Genomic DNA, 22,906 nt, shown 5'->3' with positions numbered 1-22,906 from the left:
CAGGCGCTAGTCGACGCCAAGCTTCTGCAGACGAAGGAGGTACTCGAGTGGCACCCTGCTTTTGTGAATGCATGGCAGTTCGAGCAACACCCCAACGAGATGGTGATGCTTGCACACTTCATAGAGAGAGGGTTGGTCGTGCCCACCTTCGACTTCTTCAGAGGTATCCTGGAGTACTATAAGCTTCAACTTGTTCACCTGAATCCCAATGGTGTACTGCATATGTCAATTTTTGTACACCTCTGTGAAGTTTACTTGGGATTTCCTCCGAGCCTTGAGCTGTTTAGGAAGTTGTTCCGCTATAAACCTCGGCCTAGTGCACTTAGGATAGAGGTCTTTGGAGACGCCGGGTTCCAACTCAGGAACTCGGGCGCGTATATTGAGTATAATTTGACTAACTCCTATGGGGAGTGGAAGAAAAGGTGGTTCTATGTTGGGAACCATGATCCTCGCTTGCCGGTGGTTACTGGTCACGCGTCGAAGCATGCAGAGAACTAGGTGAGCGAACCTGAAGATACCCCGGACCTTGACCATTTGCTACAACAGATTACCAAGTTGAAAGCACTTGGTCTCACCGGGATTAACGTGGCGGCCAGTTTTCTGAAGATAAGAGTTCAGCCGCTTCGGAAACGAACTCACTCAGGGAGTGAGTACACAGGTTTTAAGGATCCGTCGCGTATGTCCGATGAGGATATATCTGACGATGATGTGGAGGCGTTGCTGGCCAAGTTCTTCAGGAAATACCAGGAAGTACCAATAATCCCTGCAGCTCTTCGGTAGTATGATGCCTGGTATGAGCCAGAAGTGGTATGTCCTTGCACTTGACTTGTACTTTTTGATCGTTGCCATTTTTGTTTTAAATATCGACTTGTTTTTTGCAGTCCCGAGTTCTTGCTGGCTACTTGGCTCAGTCGGAAGAATAAGAAACTGTCGTTGAGGAGTCAGAGGATGAGCCCTCTCCTCCTGTGAAGAAACGCAGAGTAGTCCGCAAGATGTCTGCGGCTAAGTCTGCTTCAACTCTTGAGAGGTCTCATGGTGCCAAGGTATGTAGCCGTGCACTCAATTGTAGCTAATAGGCTTGATCTTGCAATCTTGTGATTACTTTGTCGTGTGCAAAAGGCTGTCAATGCGGCACTTGGTGATGATGAGGCTGCTTCTGGAGAAGTAGCCGTGACCGACCCGGGTGTCGGTATTGCGTCTGTTGAGGAGGTGCCACCAGCGGATGCTGAAATAGCCCCCGAGCTGACCGCACAGGCTCCGTCGGCTGACGCTCTACCGGCTGCTGACCAAGCAGTCCTGGGATTGCCTGTTGGAGTAGCGAAGAAGGTGTCGCCAGTAGTTATTACTGGCTCTTTGTTGTCCAACGTAATTGCTAGTGGTAAGCTTTCTTTCGCGACTAGTTGTGTTAGTCTGAATTGTATTATGGTCTTGACTCTGTGTTTTCCAGGTCTTGGTGAGAAGACGACGTCAACAGCTGCTCCTGTGGCGCTGAGTACTCGGCCACATGCTGTCGAGAAGAAACGTGTGCGATTTCCGCCACGCTCAACTCGGTGAGTTTGTTTGTCCTTGGTGTATATCTTTAAGTCGTATAATGGTTGTGCTGTGATGTTAGGGATGCGGAGGAAACTATCCCCGTGGAGACAAGAGTAGAGTCGTATCCCCCGACTACTTTATCTACTCCCTTGGTGGATTTTATTGTTGAGGAAGTACCCGAAGTTGACGCTGGTTGCCTTGGAGCTACCATGTCTATGCTTCAAGAGGTCATCCGCTCGGTGGAGGCCCCCTTCGCTGCTTCGGGTTCTGGTAATGCTTCTTTGTCGACGTCTACTGGCGGAGCTCTAGCTGTAGTGGGTGTAGAAAAATCCAAAGAATCAACTGCTCCAGGTATGTATGAATAATCCTGGTATTGTAGTCGTAGTAGTCAGGTGACTGATGATGATCTTTTGAGGTACTGCTTTTGGTGCGGCTCCTCATCTTGCGAAGAGTACTCAAAGTCCAGTACCCAGCCTTCCGTCTGAGGCAGAGTTCCAGAGAGCTGTCGACGTGTTTCGGAGCTTCCAGGTGTATTTTCTTTGCTTTGTCACACAGATTGGGTAATTTTAAGGCCTTTGACTGATCGCATTGATGTGCACACTCGGACCCTTCAGGAACGAAGCCATCAATTGGAGCAGGAATGTGCTCGGCTTACAGAAGCCTTGAGGGTTCATGAGGCTGGAGCGAAATCTTTTGCTGTGGAGAGGTCGGATGAAGTCTTGCAGCAGAAGCTGAAGAGCCGCTACAAGTCTTTGAACAAAAAGTATCAAGGTGAGTACTTTATATCTTTCGAGTATGTCCGACTATAGTCGGTTGGTGTTTAAGCTTGGCCGTGTTTACAGAGCTCAAGAGGCAAGAGGCTGCTGCAAGTAGCCAACTCCTTGACTGGAGAAACGCGCACGACCGAGTGGAGGATGAAGCTGAACGTCTTCATGCTGCACTGACAGAAGCACAGGCTGCTTGCGAGCATCAGCGCGACAGGAAGATTCAGAACGGGGTGATGCTTGCTATGGCCATGGTGGCATGCAGAGATCATGTCCAGACCATAGGAAGACTTCGGGGCGAACTCTGAGAGTTGTCTGCGGCAGCTCAAGATCTGGTGAACGCCCTTGCCCCCATGGAAGAGGACGCAGGACCCCAATCTCTAGTCGAGCGATTGAAGGCTGCCCCGGGTAAAGTGGCAGGTCTTTGCAAGGGTGTTTGCAAACAAGTTCTTGCTGTGGTGAAGTCATACTACCCGAGAGCAGATTTGTCGGCGGCTAGTGACGGCGTGGCTCGCAACTGCACAGAAGAAGCATATGCGCAATACCTCGAGGAGGCGGAGCCAATCGCGTCCAAGATGTCTGAAGTTGTCTCTCCAGAGAAGCCTTGAACTTTTTATGTACTCTTGTAGTTTTTTCGAGTACCTTGAACGATACTTTGAGAAATGAATGCTGGTTATTTCTTTTGTTGCTTGAAGTAGTTGTCTTGTTGTGGGAGAGGAGTAGTTCACTCCGTCTCACCCGACCCAAGGTCCCAGGGTCGGCTAAGCCCGACCCTTTGAGGGAGGAACTCCGCTTCGCCCGACCCTTGGTCCCCGGGTCGGATGCGCCCGACCCTTCGAGGATGGAACTCCGCCTCGCCTGACCCTTGACCCAGGGTCGGATGCGCCCGACCCCTTGTTGCAAGGCTTCGTATCGCCTGACCCTTGAGTAGAGGGTCGGCTTTCTCCAAGCCCCCGAGACAATTGTGCGTTTTGAGCGCAAGTCATGTTTGGCTGGAATAGTTCTGAGTGTCGAGTAGTCGTGATGCTGTCGAGTAGTCGTGATGCTGCCAAGTACTCTGCTTTTTGGGGATGCACGGGTGTACTGTACTCTTTTATCCTTTGTAGCGTGAATGCTTTCACGTGGGCAGAGTCAAAGGTCGTCAGACTCATTGATCACGGGCGCATAGTAACTCCTGGGCGGGTGGTAGTTGTAGCCCTTGGCTATAAATAGATCCACCTGGAGGTCGACCCGAATCAAGTTTTTTTGAGTAGCAATGGATTGCCTGCGGTTGCGGTTGTTTGAGTGTAGAGAGCCTTCAGAGAGTGCACCGGTGCTAGAATATTCCTCGTAGACTGAGACCACCTTCCCTCCACAGACTCCAACGCTCGTAGGGATAGCCGCGATGCTAGAAGAATCCTCGTAGGAGGTTTCATCGCGCGCCTCATCTTGCAGCTCGTGATCCAGTGGAGTACGCGCTGGAACTCGCGGGTAATAGGTGACGAGTGTCGTGGTCTTTATCCTGCTCTCTTAGAGGAGAAGGTGTGGCCGTAGAGTGGGTTGGCTTGGCGAGGCTAGCAAAAGAGCAGCCTTGGTTCCCTCTTGGCGCGGCGCGCGGGATTCATCGTTGCCACTGTCAAGGCAGCGACAGTACAGGAGTTCCTGGCGTTGCCTTGGGTAGAGGACTTGGATATGGCTGCGTTTTGCATAGCTTCTTTGCGTGTAGGCCCTCCCCATTGTAGTCGGCAGACTTGAGTGGCCTTGTGATATTGTAAAAGTCTGAGGCTTAAATGCAGCCCGCCAGTAGGCAATTGCTTGTAGTCCTTTTGTATTTCGAGTATGCTTACTTGTATGTAACTTGCTGATGTATCTTCGGACCTGAGTAAAGAATTACTCCACCACTGAAACTTTGTACCAAGCCAGTAATGCTTGTTGGGTTGATAGTCTTGAGTCAAGAGTAGTATATCTTGTAGTTGGTAGTCGAGCTGTTAGCTCGAGTAGTTGACATGAGTTTTTGCTTTGATGCAATTACTCGATTGCTGCTACGGGTAGTAGCGACAAAGGTGTTCTATATTCCAAGAGTTTGGTACTTGTTCTCCTGAAAGCTCTTGCAGTCTGTAACATCTGGGTCCCGTAACCTTTGATACGATGTAAGGACCCTCCCAGGGTGAGTTGAGTTTATGCAACACTGTCGTGTCTTGGATGTGCTTGAGGACCATATCGCCCAAGTTGAAAGATCGTTCCTTGACGTTGCGGTCGTGGTAACGCCTTAACCCATCAAGGTACATGGCAGATTGCACTAGCGCTGCGCATCTTGCTTCTTCTAGACTATCTAGATCTGTTCGCCTTGTTTCTTCTGCCAGTTCTTCATCGTATTGTTCAACTGAGGGTGATTGCCACATGATGTCGGCGGGTAATATGGCTTCTGAGCCATACATGAGGAAATAGGGTGAGAGCCCAGTAGTTTTGCATGGTTGGGTTCGTAGTCCCCATAGAGCATTGGGTAATTTCTTGAGCCATTTGCCGCCTTTGGTGTTGCCGACGTCATGTAGTCGTTTCTTGAGGGCGTCGAGTATCATGCCATTGGCACGCTCGACTTGTCCATTGGCCCACGGGTGACCGACCGAGACATAGCCAACGTCGATTCCGCTATTCTCGCAGTATTCCCAGAAGTCATGATTGTTGAAATTTGACCCTAGGTCTGTGATGATCCTGTTGGGTAAGCCATAACGGTGTACAATTTCATCAAAGAAGTCGAGGACTCGGTCTACCTTGGGGCAAGTGACTGGCTTGACTTCGATCCACTTGGTAAATTTGTCGATTGCCACGAGTACTCGGTTGAATCCTCCTGGCACGGTTGGTAATGGCCCTATCATGTCGATCCCCCAGCAGGCGAACGGCCATGTTGGAGGTATTGTGACTAGCTTGTAAGCCGGTACATGCTGTTGTTTGGTAAAGAATTGACAATCTTTACACTTCTCAACTAGTTATTTAGCGTCGGCCAGAGCCATTGGCCAGTAGAAGCCTGCTCTGAAAGCCTTGCCAACTATTGTCCGCGAAGAGTCGTGGTTGCCACAGATTCCTTTGTGAATTTCTTCTAAGATTTCTTGGCCGTCTTCCCGAGTAACGCACTTCATGAGTACCCTGAGGATGCACTTTTCCTGCAGAGCTTGTCTCCAACAAGAACGTAATTTTTTACTCGTCGGGAGATTTGTTCAGCCTGATTTTTGTCGGATGGTAGCTTATGATCTTTGATGTAGTCGACAAAGGGTGTCCTCCAGTCGACTTCTATCATCATGATTTCTCGAGTAACATCAGTAGTCTGGACCACTGGCGGTGTAACTTGTTCAGGTATGGACGGCTTGTGCAGTTCGTGTACGAAAATTCCTGCTACAACCTCTGCACGAGTTGAGCCCATTTTTTATAAGACGTCGGCGGCTATGTTGTTGTCATGAATGATGTGATGAAACTCCAAGCCTGAGAACTTGTTTTCCAGTTTGCGGAGTTCTTTACAGTAAGCGTCCATATTATCCTTGTTTTGGTCCCATTCGTTATTGACTTGGTTTATAACAACTAGTGAGTCGCCGTACACCAGTAGTCTTTTGATGCCGAGGGAGATTGCAAGGCGAAGGCCGTGTAGCAGTACTTCATACTCGGCTTCGTTGTTCGATACCTCCCAGAAGATTTGCAGTACGTATTTGAGCTGGTCTCCCTTTGGGAAGATGAGCAGTACGCCTGCACCAGCCCCTTCAAGTTTGAGGGGCCCGTCAAAGTACATCACCCAGTGCTCCGGCCGCTCGCCTGGTGTTGGTACTTGATTTTCAGTCCATTCAACCACGAAGTTGACCAAAGCTTGGGATTTGATAGCTGTTCTTGGCTTGAAGTCCAAGGTGAGAGCTCTGAGTTCAACTGCCCATTTGGAGATTCTACCCGTGGCATCTCTGTTGTGAAGAATTTCGCCGAGCGGGAAGTCAGAGATGACTGTGATGTTGTGCTCCTGGAAATAATGGTGTAGTTTCCGGGAGGTGAGCAGGATTGCGTATAAGAGCTTTTGTATCGGTGAATACCGATTTGGAGTCCGGGAGTACTTCGCTGACGAAGTACACAGGTCGTTGGACCTTGTAAGCATGGCCTGGTTCAAACCGTTTGACTACTATTGCCGTGCTGACGACATGAGTAGTAACTGATATGTATAGGAGAAAGTCCTCGTTTGGAGATGGAGCAGTGAGTACAGGAGGCTTTGACAAAAAGTCTTTGAGTTGCGTTAGTGCCTTGTCTGCCTCTTCTGTCCATTGGAACTTGTCCTGGCGTTTGAGAAGCTTAAAGAAGGGTAGTCCCCGTTCTTCAAGTCTCAAGATGAACCGGTGAGAGCGGCCATGCAGCCTGTGAGTTTCTGCACATCCTTGATGCCAGCTGGTGCTTGCATGTTTGTGATGGCAGATATTTTTTCCGGGTTGGCCTCAATGCCGCAATGGCTAATGATGAACCCAAGTAACTTGCTAGAAGGTACTCCGAAGACGCACTTAGTAGGATTGAGTTTCCATCGGAAAGCTTGTAGACTAGAGAAAGTTTCCTCCAGATCAGCGATGAGTTCCTCCTGTTTTCTTGTTTTGACGACTACGTCGTCGACATAAGCTTCAACATTGCGGTGAAGTTGCTTTTTGAAGCACATCTGTATAGCTCGTTGATAAGTTGCTCCTGCGTTCTTTAGTCCATAGGATATTGTTTTGTAGCAGAAAGCTCCGAAAGGTGTGATGAAAACTATTTTGGCTTGATCTTCTTCCTTGAGGCTTATCTAATGATAGCCGGAGTAGCAGTCGAGAAAGCATAGTAAAGCGCACCCAGCGGTGGAGTCGACCACTTGATCGATCCTGGGTAGTCCGAAAGGATCTTTTGGACAGTGCTTGTTGAGGTCGGTGTAGTCGACGCACATTCTCCAGTTGTTGTTTTTCTTACGAACGAGCACAGGGTTGGCAAGCCAATCAGGGTGAAAGACTTATTTGATGAACCCTGTGGTGAGTAGCTTAGCTAGCTCTTTTTTGATTGCTTCTCGTCTGTCTTGAGCGAATCTGCGAAGTCGCTGCCGTTTTGGAGTGGCTTTGGGGTCAACATTAAGAGAGTGCTCGATCAGTTTCTTGGGCACACCTGGCATGTCAGCTGGTTTCCAAGAGAAGATATCATGGTTAGCCCAAAGGAAACTGACAAGCGCGGATTCCTATTTGGGATCTAGCCCTGTTCCGATCAGGGCTGTCTTGGAGGAGTCGTCCATCTGGAGATCGACTGGCTTGAAGTCTTTCTCACTTGCGGGTTTCACCTTTGTAGACCCCGACTTGTTTTCTGGGATATCGAGTTCATTTGGATGGAGCTTCTTTGAAGCTGTAAAGACTTATTGCATGGGGCTAGGTGCTTGAGAAGTCACAGCGATTTCCACGGCTTCAGTGTCGCATTCGTAGGATCACCGTAGATCTCCTCGTAGCGTTAGTTCTCCCTTGGGGCCTGGCATTTTGAGTACCAAGTAAACATAGTGTGGTATGGCCATGAACTTGGCGAGTGCTGGCCTTCCGAGTATGGCGTGGTAAGATGTCTCGAAGTCGGGAACTTCAAATCTGATGTACTCGGTACGATAGTGTTCCTTTGTTCCAAAGGTAACTGGGAGGACGACTTGTCCTAGTGGTATAGCTGCATTTCCAGGTACGATGCCGTAGAAGGGTGAATCTGTTGGAGTAAGCATTTCAGTGACGCCGAGGCACATCTTCCTCAATGTTTTGGCAAAAATGACATTGAGTCCACTTCCACCGTCGATGAGGACTTTTGTTAGCTTTGAGCCTGCCACAACGGGATCGAGTACTAGGGGGAACCGGCCTGGTTCTGAGAACTTGGTCCATTGGTCCTTTCTGCTGAAGGATATGGGCACTTCTGACCCCTTTAGCGGTGTTGGATCCATTGGTTCAATGGCCATGATCTCCCTGAGTACGAGTTTGTTAGCTCGCTTGGATGCGGTGCCTGGGATTCCACCAAAGCTAACATTAACTATCTTGGAGGCGGTCTGGAAGTCGCCTTCTTCTTCTTCGTCGTTGTGGACTTTGTTCTTGCCCTTATCCTTTTTCTTGGTGTACTCCTCAGGGGTGGTGGTGCGGGTAAATCTTGCATTACTTGGCGCATGCTGTAGCAGTCTATTGCCGAGTGTTTGCTAGTCGGGTGCCATGGGCACTGCTTTTTGAGTAGTTCGGTGAAGGTCGGCCCTTCATCGTTTTTGCGGGATCCCTTTTTCCCGGAGTTGGTCATGGCTGCAACAGTGTTGTCGGGCTTCCTTTTGCGATTGTGATTACTCGAGAAGTTGTTTCGAGTATCATTGTGCCAAGTTCTATCCTGGTCATTGTTGTTGTTGTTGTCGCATCCACGGTTGCGGTGGGAGCCGAACCGTTCTCGCTCTTTGTCTTCTTCATCTGCACCATAACTTTAAGGTCTTTGACTTTGGCTGGCCATTGTCGACCGAAGTCTTGGTATGTTCGTCGATCGTAGAGTCCAATGTGGAAGCACTCGATGACGTCTGTTTCTGAAATGTCAACTATGGTTGCCTTCTTTTCGAAGAACCGTCGCAAATAGTCGCGTAAGGTTTCGCCTTCTTTTTGCTTAATTTGGCTCAAGTCGATCTTGTTGCCTGGTCTAGCCATGGAGCCGGCAAAGTTGTTGGTGAAAGCCTTTGTCAAATCTACCCAAGAGTCAATTGACTTGGGTTTGAGGGACTCGAGCCATGTCAGCGGTGCAGGTTCCATGCAAATGGGGAGGTGGATGACTTTGGTGTCATTATTACCTCCAGCTACCTGAACTGCTAAGGAGTAGCATCGTAGCCATTGACTAGGGTCTTGCTTGCCATCATACTTGGTAATTCCTATTGGCTTGAACTTGTCAGGCAGTCTTGTCTTCATTACCCGATTTGTGAAAGCAGGAAAGTGGTTGTAGTTGTCGACTTCTCGCTCGCGCCGACTGTTGAGGATATCTTGTAGATCACTGAAGTTTGACACTTCGTGGTTCTTCCGAGTAGGGCGAATACTTTTTACCGAGTTGGTGCAGCTGGCCTCTCCAACATCCTTATGGCGTGTTGGGGCCTTGTGTTTGCTTGGGCCTTGGCTGTGTTGCTGAAGCTGGTTGACGACTTCATTGTTGTTTCTTGGAGCATCGTTGTTGTTGGCTGCAGCACCTCTGCTGCCTTCTTGGTGAGCTGTGATGCGAGGAACAAACGGAATTGGTGACCCTTTGTCAAGTAGCTTGTAGGCTTGCTCCACGAGTTGTGCGATTAATCCATTGCCGCGTTGCACGATCTGAGCTGTGTCTTCGTTGTCCCTGTCTTAAGGCATCAACGTTGTTAAGAGATTGATAGAGGCGATTGCCGCAAGTGGGGTATTGTGCTCTTGAGCCTGAACTGCGTCGAAAGCTCTTTCAAGGTTTGTGATAGGAATATTTGCAGCCATCGACTGTCATCACTCGGCTCGAGTAGCATTGCGCATCCTTCTTTGGTTTTCTTTGATCAGAGGTTTCATTTTGTGGGGCGTCAGCTGTAGACTCATTTTCTGAGATGTTGTCGAGTTGTGCTAATCGCCTGGGGGTTCTGTTCTGGCTAGTACCCAGGTTGTTATTTTGAGTAATAACAAGGACTTCTCTGTCCGGGTAGTAACTTCCGGAGCTTGACGTTGCAATCTCTGTGGAACTTTCCTCGCGGTTGGATAGGAGTGGGGACACCCTCTTGATATGGGAGGTTGTCTATATGAGCGACAAGGCGCGAGTCATAGTCGCGGGCAAGAAGAGATGGTTTCAAACCTGGCCAATGTGCAAATCTGCCTTGTAACGTTGAAGTTATTACCAATCCTTGGGCTGGACCAGATAATGGTATCTCTGGCGGATAAACCGAGTCGGAGTCGTCATCTTCGTCGTGCCCGAGTTCGAGTTGAATTCGAGTAAGAAAATCCTAGTGGACTTCAGCTGCATTGCGGAGTCCGTACGGAAACCGTTTTGGAGTCGAAACCGGCTTGGGGGTGACTGGGAACGACTAGTCCGAAGCGAAGTCGAGTCCGACGCGTAGTCGAACTCAAAGTTGTCGACTTTGAAATCTTGGTTTTTTCTGACCAGACCCTCTAATTTCTTCTCCTGGGCGTTGATGATCTGGCGTCGGAACGAGCCAGCCATCGGCGACGCAAAGCCAGGATCCAAAAACGAAGGTTGCGTCCACTTCGATGATGAAGACGGGCTTGATGATGACCGTTGCCATTGAGTTCGCGCTGAGAAACTCGACGAATGCCCCTACCTGGCGCGCCAGCTGTCGGTGTTTTAGACCGGCAACCCGCCTAAGGGGTACCCTAGGTGGTCTTTTGTGCGGTAAGGATCGTCGAGAATCAAGGAATCAATGGTGATGCAAGGAACACGATTTAGACAGGTTCGGGCCGCTAGATCGCGTAATACCCTACGTCCTGTGTGTTGGTTTGTATTGATCTTGGATGAACCAGAGTTGTCCCGTTTGAGGGGGGTCCCTGCCCGCCCTTATATGCACGGGAGGGTAAGGTTACAAGTCCGAGTTCTAGTCGAGTACTATTACAGAGTTCTACTCGGTATAGCCCGAGTAGTTTTCCATACACATACTTATACTTGACTAGTCCGAGTAGGATATGCCTATCCCTTATTCTGATCATATCCGAGTACGTCCCTTTGTGGTCGTCCAGGGTCTACTCGTGGACCTAGGATGCATGCCCGACAGTGGAGGAGAGGGCCATGAGCGGGAGGTGGTGGAGCAGCGCTCGGGGGAGGAGGAGTCGGCAGGCGGCGGCTCGGGGAGAGGCGAGTCGGAAAAATATGGGGCTGTTTGGATTTTGCCCACACCAACCTCGTCTTTCCATCGGCGAGCCAATTATTTGACGGTCGGTGCGCAGAAAACAACGGGCGTAGGAGTGGGAATGGCGGCGGAGAATGGTTCCAGTACTCCAGGGCCTCCAGGTGCTCCACTGCTCCCATACTCCGCAATGATATCAACCGTCAAACTGAAGATGGACGTGTGCGATCTGGACGCCACATTACACAGGTGTACAATTTATGAATAGACCCCTGAAAAAATCCCACAACTATCAACTAAGTCCGGTTCCATGGTACATGTAGTCAAAGGCCCCTAAACTCTCTCTCCTCCTCATTTCAGGTCCAAAATGGGGATATGATGGAAATCGATTCTGAGGGCCGGATGGGAATCCCCTCCTCTTCCACGGAGAAGCGGAGGCGGTGCTGTCACGGTACGCTCCCCCACTCACTATCTCCGTCTGTTACAGTTATAGGCTGCTTCTTTTCTTGGCACGGAGCATATTTATGTGTTTAAAACTGCTGCATAGGATCTTGCTAGGATTCTTGCACATCTCAACTGTCATTCTGTTACAGTTATAGGTGCTCTCTTTAAAAAGATTGGAAGGAGAATTGCTTTAGAATTGCAGAAGTGAGTAAATAGGCTTTTGAGACATGCGATTTATACCGTATTTTCATAACTTTGTGCTAGAAGCCATAATTATTTGTATTAGTTGCTCTGAATTCAAAGTCTTTTCTTTAGAGGTTGAAACTAGTTCATGTGAATCGAATGGCTGGTTTAGTCTATACCCTTGCAAAAAAGAAGGGGTAATAGTTTTTTCAGGGTAACAGTACTAGATTTCTTGAGTTGCCAAAGCACTGGTAGTAATATTTCCTTTGATGTTTCTAAAATATCTATTAAAGTTGAGTGCTAGAAAATATTGCTCATGGGCCTCTGGATGTACTGATTTACATTTTTCTATCTAGTAGATGTAGCAGAAATTAATCATATACTGATCCATCACACAATACTCGCTACAGAGCTTAGGCTTCCAAACTATTAGTAGCATGCACAATGTCATGGTTCGAGTTTATATATCATGTTTAACAGTGAAATGAGTTTGTATTATGATTAATAGTGAAATCAATCTAAAATATGTATTGGTTTAAGCTACTAAAACTTACTGAAAAGGAGTACCGCAATGAGAAACTGGGGTTATTATGTCGGCACTTTTGTCAATGTCCATATATATTGCTATCTAGACATGGCTAGTAAATGGACATGCATGATTTGATCAACATCATCACTGCTGGAGCTTGTTGGGCAATATGGCTAACTAGAAATGATATGATCTTTGGTTTACAGAATTGGCTGGACATAAAAATGGTTCTGAAAAAAAGATGTGGAGATGTATAACTGTACGGAAATCGATGTTCGAAGGGCCCCCTTTGGAGATCGACTCGGACGTCAAGGCTGGACATTGAATCGGACAGCTTCCGACAAACAGCATGGACAGCTATCTGGTTGTTTTGTAGTACGCGTGTAGAACTTCTGTGCAGACTACATGTGTAATCTGTATTGCTGTTTGCAGTGGTGATTTGTTCCCAGCTGCTATAGGCTAGTCGATGTAATAGGTATTGTCCTGCTTTAGCGATCACTCTGTAAAAATACTTAAATGATGAAAGATTTTTTCCTTGTTTTCTAATGAAAATGGGGCAGAATTTTTTGCCTATCCATCTAAAAAACTTTTAGTTCTGCTTGAGATCTTGATGGCAGATTTGTGGTACTCTACAAGCATTTTCATTGATATTGTTAGAACAACCATTCGTAGAAAAGAACTGCAGAAATCTGCTTAGCTTTTATGGCTTCATGGAGAGTTTGGGATAGAGCATCTGACGAAGATTGAGTTTTGTCACAACCCCACTGAAGGCAGAGGTAAATGCAAGATTAAGGGAGTGTTTGAATCATGAAGCTAAAATTTAGTCCGTGTCATATCGGATATTCGGATGCTAATTAGGAGGACTAAACATGAGCTAATTATAAAACTAATTGCAGAACCCCTAGGCTAAATCGCGAGACGAATCTATTAAGCCTAATTAATCCATCATTAGTGAATGTTTACTGTAGCACCATATTGTCAAATCATGGACTAATTAGGCTTAATAGATTCGTCTCGTGATTTAGCCTAGGGGTTGTGAAATTGGTTTTGTAATTAGCTTATGTTTAATACTCCTAATTAGTGTCAAACATTCGATGTGACAAGGGCTAAAATTTAGCCCGGGGATCCAAACACCACCTAAGCCTAATTAGTTCATGATTTGATAATGTATTGCTACAGTAATCATTTGCTAATGATGGATTAATTAGGTTCCCATTGCTTATTATTAGCCCGTGTCACATCGAATGTTTAGATACTAATTAGGAGTATTAAACATAGACTATTTACAAAATCCATTACACAAATGGAGGCTAAACGGCGATAGAATGTTTAGATACTAATTAGGAGTATTAAACATAGACTATTTACAAAACCCATTACACAAATGGAGGCTAAATGGCGATACGAATCTATTAAACCTAATTAGTTCATGATTTGGCAATGTGCTACTACAGTAACCATTTGCTAATGATGGATTAATTAGGCTTAATAGATTCGTCCCGCCGTTTAGGCTCCATCTGTGCAATTAGTTTTATAATTAACTCATATTTAGTACTTCTAATTAGCCTCCGAATATTCGATGTGACACGGATTAAACTTTAGCTCAAGGAACAAACACTCCCTAAATGTGGTGTAAATTGAGGCATCGAGGGATAGATAGACAGCGTGATGAAATGTAAATGTTAATTCTATCTGCAACTTACATTTGTGTATGTGCTTAGTGTACCAACTGGTAGGCATAAGACCATAATTCATGAGAACTGGGATGTTTATATACCAAAGTAGTTGATTGTACGGCTATTAAGATTGGATGTAGTATGAATGGGCACAGTAGCTTCTACATATGTGAATCAGGATTTGAAAATTGAAATATTTGAATCAGGTTCAAAAGGATGTTGAAAGCAACTGTAACAGCATGACTATCTGCTAGTGCAGATAGCATTTTGGTCTTACATAACAATGTGAGCACGAGAAGTTATTCTGTACACTTAAACAACAACACTGAACTATTTTTGCCCCACAATAATCCCGGATTTCGTACCAAAGCAGCAACGTAATTACAAAGTGTTCAACAAAAGGTAAAATCTATTGCCCGTGAGCATTACATTAGCAAAGACTACTCTCTCAGCCCTCAGGTAGAAACATCAGCAACAATTGCTCAACTAGATACATCACCACCTTTTTTTTTGGCAGCAAAAGGTGTCTGCCATCTGCATGACAGTAGCCACTCCAAACGGATTGTTTCCATTGTAACCATCATATGCTCTTAATTCCAAGTGATATGCTCTTCACCCAATTTATCAACTATTTTAGCCTGAGGAAGGAAATAAAAGTTTCAAAATACAAACTTATGCACCTACCAGGTTGTGAACTTATTTCATGATGATCCATACTACCCTCTCTTATTCCCTTTGACCTGCAATCAAACATGATTTGCACCACCACTGTTGTAAATCGGCTCTACTTCTATTTCTTAGCGTAGATCAGACAAATAAACCCACCATACAAGAAACTTGTATGTACAACGATACTGAGCAGCAATAATCGTCTCCTTTAAGTTTCCTCTTGTCCATCAACAAGGCTCAAGAGACCCTCTATGTATCCAATTTTCTCTACGTGGAACAATGTATGGTTCAGGTGTTCAGCACATGCATACATGGAACAATGTATGGTTCAGGTGTTCAGCACATGCATACATGGAACAATGTATGGTTCAGGTGTTCAGCACATGGATGTGCATGTTCAGGCACTAACGGAGAAGAAAATCGTGCTAATTACTATAGTGAAAATGGTGCTAATTATTAGGAGGTGTTTAGCAGCACTCCACTTCAAAAAATTCAGTTCCACTTCACCAACTCCACCATAGAGTGGCTCCACCTTGGTGCTTCAGAGAAAATGTGGAGTTGCTCTACATGTTTGGCTGATGCGGTAGCTCCAGCTCCAAGAATAAGAGCTTTTGTTGTGAATGGTCTATTGTGTCCTTTGTAAATGGGCTCACGTGTCATTCTCTCATCTTTTATCCCTTCTCTATTCCTCTATTGTGCCTTGGTTCTGAGTCAAGGCGCCGGCGGTCCCTGCATCAAACGATAAGCCGTTTGCCTCGGCGGGTCTCCAGGGCTACAGTATGGCCGCCGCCGCTGCATTTTTCAAGATTCGCAGCTCCAAAGCTCACAAATCCTCCTGCTGCCCTGCCAACAGCGTGACACGGCCTCGGCCCCAACCCCCGGCCCCGGCCCTGGCGTGCGCGGCGCCGCCCCAACCCCGGCCCCGGCGAACCGCAGCAGCACGTCCCGATGTGCGGAGGAGGCACGGCCGCGGGGGCACCGGAGGCGCGGCTCAAGGCAGCGCGCCGCCGTCGGCGGGCGGCGAAGGCGTAGCTTCGAAGGCTACGGCGGCACGGCCCCGCGGGCAGCAGCGCGGCACCGACAGGTGGCGGAGGCGCGGCTCTGCGGATTGCGGCGGCACGGCTGTGGTCGTGGCCTCGACGAGCAGCCATGGCGCAGGCGGCGGCGGCACATCCCGGGGAGCATGGCTGGCGTATCCCGTGGGGGGCATGGATGGCGATGCAGGCGGCCCTCCCCAACGGTCGATGGCGGCGCAGTTTGGGTGGGGGCTGCGCGACTGCAGTGGGCGACGATGGCGAGGTCCGGCGGGTGCCGGGCGGAGGGTGCGATAGCAGGAGAAAAATGATGGGAGAAGGGGGAGGGTGCGACGGGTCACGGGAGGGCGAGTTCTTTTTTTCCTTCCATGGATTATACATGTGTAATCACTGGCATAGCACAGGTCCACGAGGAGTTCTGGAACCAGGCTCGTTTGGTAGGGCTGCGATTATGGCTAAAATGATTGTGGTTGTGGCTTCTTCGGTGAAGCACTTTTTTTCTTCAGCTTGTCTGGATAGAAAAACGCTTAGCAAAACAGCTTCTGCTAACTGTATAACATGGATAAAAATGAAGAAATGTCTATAATACCCTTATTCATTTTATTTTTATTTTCGGTTTTCTATTTTCTTCCTATTTTTTTCTCCTCTCTTTTTTTCTCTTTTCTCTTTTTTTTCTTTTTTCCATTCTCCTTTTCTCTTCTCTTCCTATTATTTCCCCTTTCACCGCCAGCTCCCTCCAGCTCCACCCCGCCCCGCCCCGCGCCCGAGCGCGCACCGCCGGCCACCTCTGCCCGCGCCCGCCACCGCCGGCCATCCTTGGCCGTCCTCCGTTGTGGCTTGTCCGCCGCCGACCACCACCGCCCCGCGCCTCTGCTCCCACGCCGCCGCCCTCAAGCCTCGTCTGCGCCCGCTGCCAGCCACCTCCGCCACTCCCCCAATCAACTCCAGTCAGCACGATTCGCAGAGCTTCTCCGCCAAAGTCGTTCGCCATCTCATAGTTTGGTAGGGCTCCAGCTTCAGCTGGTGGAGAAGCCGAAGCTGAAGCTCTCCCAAACGGGGCCTCAGTGTTCATGGATCTAGCCACCAACTCCACCTTTTTTCTGACTGGACGTGTTTTGGCAGGAAGTTTGTGGAGTGAAGCTGAAAAAGCTGGAGTGGAGTGCTACCAAATACCCAGTATACCATAGCATGAAACTGTTACATAAATTGAGAAGACTAGGATCGTGCCCGTGCGTTGCTACGGGCAATAAATTAAACATTTAGCGTGCAGCGGCAACAGCATTGAGACCTGTTTGGTGGGGATACGGCTCCTCGTAGAATGGCTCTGGCTGTGTCTCCTCCGGTGAAGCAGCTTATCTGGTGATGCTGAAGCCGTTTTTAAAAATATTTAGCAAAACGGCTTCTCCCTGTACGGAAGATGTCAAATATCCAATCTACCATTGCCAAATTGTCATGCCAAATTAATGAATATAACTATAAATTAACTAATAATTTCTTTTTTTCTCCATCAGCTTTCTTTTTTTCTCCCCTCGTTTTCTCCGTTTCATTTTATATCCCTTCCTCTTTTTTAAAAAAAGTTTCTCCAATCCTATCATTTTCTTATCTATTCCTCTTCAGCTATTCTTATCCGTTCATTCTCAGGTCGTTTGGACCTCGCCGCTCTGGAGCCACCGCACAGCTTTGACCCGTTTCGAGCTCGCCGCACCCTCGCTCGCTAGTCCTGTCATTGCTCCCCACCGCTACCCTGCCTCGCCGCCGCTGCTGCAGGGCGTGCTTGGAACCCTTGCTGCCGCTCGCCTCGCTAGGCTAAGCAAGGCTAGCTCCCAAGGGGACGTTTGCTTCCTTTGCCGCTGCTCATCTTGCCTAGCCCCGCAGCTCGATCCGGCGGCGTCGAAGCTCGAATCGATGGCGGCGGAGGAGCTCGAATCGGCGGCGGCGGAGCTCGAATCGCGGCGGCGGAGCTCCCTGTGGCACCGTGACGCCGTTCGACGGTGCCTCAGGCGGCCTGTGCGAGCACGCAAGCAGGCGAGCGAACCTTGCTCGCGCAGGAGATCGGTGCGTGCTCCCTTCTAATTTCTGATTCGTACGTTTATTAATGTCCTGTTCTAATATTGGTGCTCCTGCAAAAAAATATTCCCCATGTTTTTATATGTCGTTGGTAACCTGTGATATTTTGGTGTCCCCATGTTTCTAGGCAATGCAATATGTGTAGAGGCTCATTTGCTTAATTGTGAAATACACTTTGGATACTTGCATGTAATTAGCTTGCACAAGCAAACAGACTGGAGGCCTTATGCATTTCTGCTCTACAAGTGTATACTCTGTTGAAGAGTGACCATTTTTCTGCTAATTATGTACATATTTGCAGTATTTTGTGGCAGAGACATGTAAATGTTCTCTTCATTATAAGATACGTGTATGAGTAGTGAGTAGCCTAACTCATTGCCTCTCATGTGTGCATGTGTGTATTTCTTTCACCCCTCAAGTTGTTAGGATTTAGATCACCCCCTCTATCACCTGTCAGCACAGGGACATCAGGATTTTTTTTCCTGTTTGAACCAGTAATTTTTAATTATTTAAGAGATAGCTATTTCTTTTATCCTATATCCATTTTGTCAAATTCTAATGCTACCATGTCTTCTTGTCTTATTGGTATGGTATGATTGCTAATCGCACTATGATTTATTAGTTATATGTTATCTGGATCAATGATCTTTGGAATTAATAACCTTTCAACAGCAAAGAATCTTGCTCTGGCTGGTGTTAAGTATGTCACCCTACATGATGCGGGAAATGTGAAAATGCGGGACCTATCGGGCAATTTCTTTCTATCCGAGCACGACATTGAGAAGAACAGGGCTGTTGCTTGTGTTGCAAAGCTTCAAGAACTTAACAATGTTGTTGATATATCTGCTTTAACAGAAGAATTGACCACCGAGCACCTTTCAAAGTTCCAGGTCTGCTAGTTCTCCACTGTGTTAAAATTTGTTACTTCTTGTTGTGTTGTCTTCATTCCTATCCAGTGATAGGTAGCACAATCATTGTTGAGAAACTATTTTATTTGAGATCCCATTTTGAAGTGTATGACATTATAGACGTATTCAGGTTAATTCCTGGTGTTGATAGTAACAGGCTAATCCATCCTGGCCTTTGATATGATCTTTAGTGTTTCTGCTCATATTCTCTATTTGATTTCAGTATCTGATCCTATGATTATGAGTAATTTTTTCTTTTGTATCCAAGTGTCATCGTGCTCATAGTACCAAATGATTTCCTTTTGTGGGGCCTAGGTGAATTTATTTGCTTGAAATGAAAATTACTGAAACCTGGAGTTAAATTGAATCAGTGCAAATCTGTATTTTATCTCTTTGCCAATTGCAAGTCTGTGTAGGGTTTGCTTATACCATAGATGTGCTTCCATGCTATCAGATGCATCCATGACCTAACTTTTCCAACCTACTTTGTGAAAGAAGTTGGTTGGTTATTCTACTGCAGAACCCCTTAACCAACCTTGTATATTAGTATCTCGCTGTGTGAGCCTGATAGTATCTTGATAGCTTTCCACAGTCAATAAATTTGGAAATCTTTAAGTGACACCACAATTGCAACCTCCGATTAGTAACATCATATGACTTAAGCCTATATGTTCAGATTAAATTGATAAAGTTTCCCTCCAATACAATTTATTTAATGATAGTGACATGTTTGGTAGCATCACTGAATGTATTGCTGCAGTGTTCAAGTCTTGTATCATAAATCGTCAACGTAACTCTGTGAAGTCATCATACAGTTATCATACTTACACTTTCTGATTTTCAGGTGGCTGTTTTCACTGACATTAGTCTGGACAAGGCATTTCAATTCGATGATTATTGTCGCAGCCACCAGCCCCCAATTTCCTTTATCAAAACAGAAGTCTGTGGTCTCTTTGGTAGTGTCTTTTGTGACTTTGGGCCTGAGTTCGCTGTTCATGATCTTGATGGTGAAGATCCACATACTGGCATAATTGCATTCATCAGCAATGACAATCCTGCAACGGTATACTGTATTGATGGTGAGCGCCTTGATTTCCAGGAAGGTGATCTTGTTGTTTTCTCAGAGGTCCAGGGAATGAATGAACTGAATGATGGCAAGCCAAGGAAGATAATACGTTCAAGACCATATTCGTTTTGCATCGAGGAGGATACAAGTAACTTTGGCATTTATACATAAGATGGAAGTGTTACGCAGGTGAAAGAACAAATGGTTGTGGAATTTAAGAGTTTGAGAGATTCTATTAGAGAACCTGGCAATTTCCCTCTGAGTGCTTGTTTGAAGTTTGACCGCCACCTCTGCTTCATTTTGCATTTCTAGCTTTGGATAAATTTAGGAAAGAGTTTGGACGTTTCCCTGCTGTTGGTTGTGCCCAGGATGCCCAAAGGATTGTGGAGTTCACTGCTTCTTTCAATGAATCCACAATTGATTACAAGATTGAAGGTAAGCTTGATGAAAAGCTGCGGCGGCGTTTTGCAAGTGGTTCTAGAGCTGTCCTGAACCCAATGGCTGCTATTTTTGGTGGAATTGTTGATCAAGAAGTTGTGAAGGCATGTTCTGGAAAATTTCAGCCACTATACCAGGTAGCTGTTATGGATTACAAGATATTTTATGCTTCTCTGATATTTCCTTGAAAGGATTCTTTCCCTCTGCATATAAATATTTCCTTGCTCTGATATTTTCCATTCTTAACACTATTATTTGTCAAACTTCCTTAGAATATGATTCTACCATTGGCAGTCAAATTAGACAATTGCATTGAGCTCCATAATCTTTGTTCAAAACATCGAAGCACCTATCCATCAGAATTATACATGAACTATATTCAGAAGCATCTAAAGAATTAAGATTGCATCTTAAATTTTTATTATTACTTAATTTGACCAGTTAACTGCCGCCAACACACTTCAGAACAATGCAAGGAGAAATTGAAGTGGCAAGAATGTTGCGCAAAAATCGCATCATGACTGAGAGATCTGACCTTGTATTGGTTCTAAAGAATTAAGATTGCATCTTAATTTTTTATTATTACTTAATTTGACCAGTTAACTGCCGCCAACACACTACAGAACAATGCAAGGAGAAATTGAAGTGGCAAGAATGTTGCGGCAAAAATCACATCATGACCGAGAGATCTGACCTTCTTGTATTGGTTCCTTGTGCAGAATGGATCAAGATGGCACCCTCACACAGTGACGGCATTGATGACGGCATGGATGACGAGGTAGGCGCCGGAGACGACGGTGGCGCCGGGGTGGGTGCTGGAGACGACGGCGACGCTGGGGTCTGCGTGCTGGAGACGGCGGCGACGCCGGGGTGGAGTTGGAGGCAACGGCGGCGCCAGGGTTGGGTTGGATGCGATGGTGGCCCCGGTCTGGGACAGGAGACAACGTCGTCGGGGTGGGATTGGAGGTGTCGCCGGCCTCGGTGCGAATGCCGGAGACGACGGCGGCACCGGGGTGAGTGCTGGAGATGACGGCATCCCCAGTCTGCGTGTTGTAGTCGACGGTGGCGCCGGGATTGGATCGGAGGCAAGGGCGTCCCCGGTGTGCGTGCTGGAGGCGATGGCGGCGGCGGGATTGGATCGGAGGTGAGGACGTCCCCAGTCTGCTTGAGGTGACGGCGCCGGCGGGGTTGGAGGCGACGGACGGCGGCTAAGTTTGGGGGCGATGCCAAGGTCGGCAGCGCAGGCGAGGCAACGGAGGCGGATTATGAATTGGGAAAGAGATGAAGTCAGTGGAGCTCCAACTCCAGCTCCTGCACTCTACAACGGTGCTACGGTCTTTTGAGTCAGAGCTGGTCGGAGCTGCGCCAAAGGGTTCTAAAAGGGTTATAAACGGAATGCATTTAAGACACCATCTAAACTCATAATCTCAAAATGCAAGCATGTTAGCTGTGCAAGACCACATGCTTGTTCGAAATAAAAAAGTAACTGACTTTTCCTATGTATTTTCCTATGTATGTAGATGCATAGAAAAGTCAATACGAGTACAATTTAGAACCGAGAGAGTACTAGATCCAGACCAGACGGCATGCAGCACTAGCCCTGTCTCCCTCGCGTGCGTGGCGTCCTGCAGTCCTCGATGAGCAGAGAGAGAGGTTCCCATCCGATTTGGCAAGGTGAGCTCACTGCAGACCGTGAAGCGTTGGGCCTGCTCTAAAAAGGTTAATGTAAATCAGCTACCAACAATTACTTGCCTTCTCCGTAGTAAAAATAGAGGTATCATTCTTGTTCCATGGTTAAGAACTGGGATGTTTCTATGATCTGTACAGCTGTTATGTATTGTACCGTGGAGCAAGCTAGGCGGTTTAGAGATGTTCATGGCATATCATTACCTGTTTCATTTGTCCAGCTTCATCCTCTTAATACGAATTTGAACACTTCTCAATTTTGAATGGTTTGTAGCGATTATCTTCCCTACCTTAGGATATTATCTTAGATTTTCCAGCCAACTAATATGTTTTCCGCCCTATGCTTATTTCCTCTTACTTGTTTAGATATGATGTTTTTACGCTAAGCTTTTTTTTTTTTTTGCTCCAATCGAGACAAACTGCTTTCCATGATAAGAAGCAAAGAAATATAGATAGTTCATCTCAAGTACTCCCCTCCGCCCTAATGGATCCTGAGTTTATCTATAAACTTTGTCAAACTTAAGATAAATTCAGAATCCCTTCAGGACTCCAGTTGGCAATGCTTTGAACCATAGATAATGACTAATCTTTGTTCAATATAATTTCTAGCAAGTATTATCTTTTGCAAAAAATTGTCCAGCTCAAGTAGTTTTAAGTTGTTTGAAATGTCGAGCTTCCTTTTTCTTAAATACGTGAGAGCTGCGTATCTTTTTTTATTAAGAATTAAATAAAAACCGTTACAAGATGAATTGTTGGGGCACTCACGGATACATGGTTCAAGCTAAAGACTTTGCTAAGGCAATGTTGAATTTCTAGTGAGACAATTCATTTCCCATAAGGGTTGCCAATAAAAAGGAAAACAATCAACCTTCATGTTAATCCTCACGAAACCTGTTAAAAAACGGAATTTCTAGAATTATCTCACAAATCAGAAACATCCAGCCAATCCGATAGACCCGGATCTTTATGTTTTCTAAAAATTTATGCAACTCCTCATTATAAAAATACTCTAAAGTAACCCTGAAGTCTATATCTAAATTACTCACTTTTTTCATGAAAAACAACCTAAATGAACCCATTAATCTTCATCTAAATTACCTATCTATGCA

General features: G+C 46.5%; 1 pseudogene; it reads left to right on the top strand.

The window, feature by feature from the left end:
- The first annotated feature begins 17,265 nt into the window (after window positions 1-17,265).
- On the top strand, window positions 17,266-22,017 carry LOC117848478 (ubiquitin-activating enzyme E1 3-like; annotated as a pseudogene).
- The last annotated feature ends 889 nt before the right edge of the window (window positions 22,018-22,906 follow it).

Source organism: Setaria viridis, chromosome 3 (genome assembly GCF_005286985.2).
Source record: "Setaria viridis chromosome 3, Setaria_viridis_v4.0, whole genome shotgun sequence".
Lineage (NCBI taxonomy): Eukaryota > Viridiplantae > Streptophyta > Magnoliopsida > Poales > Poaceae > Setaria > Setaria viridis.
The sequence above is the reverse complement of the archived record's forward strand: the minus strand, read 5'-3'. Positions and strand labels throughout refer to the sequence as shown.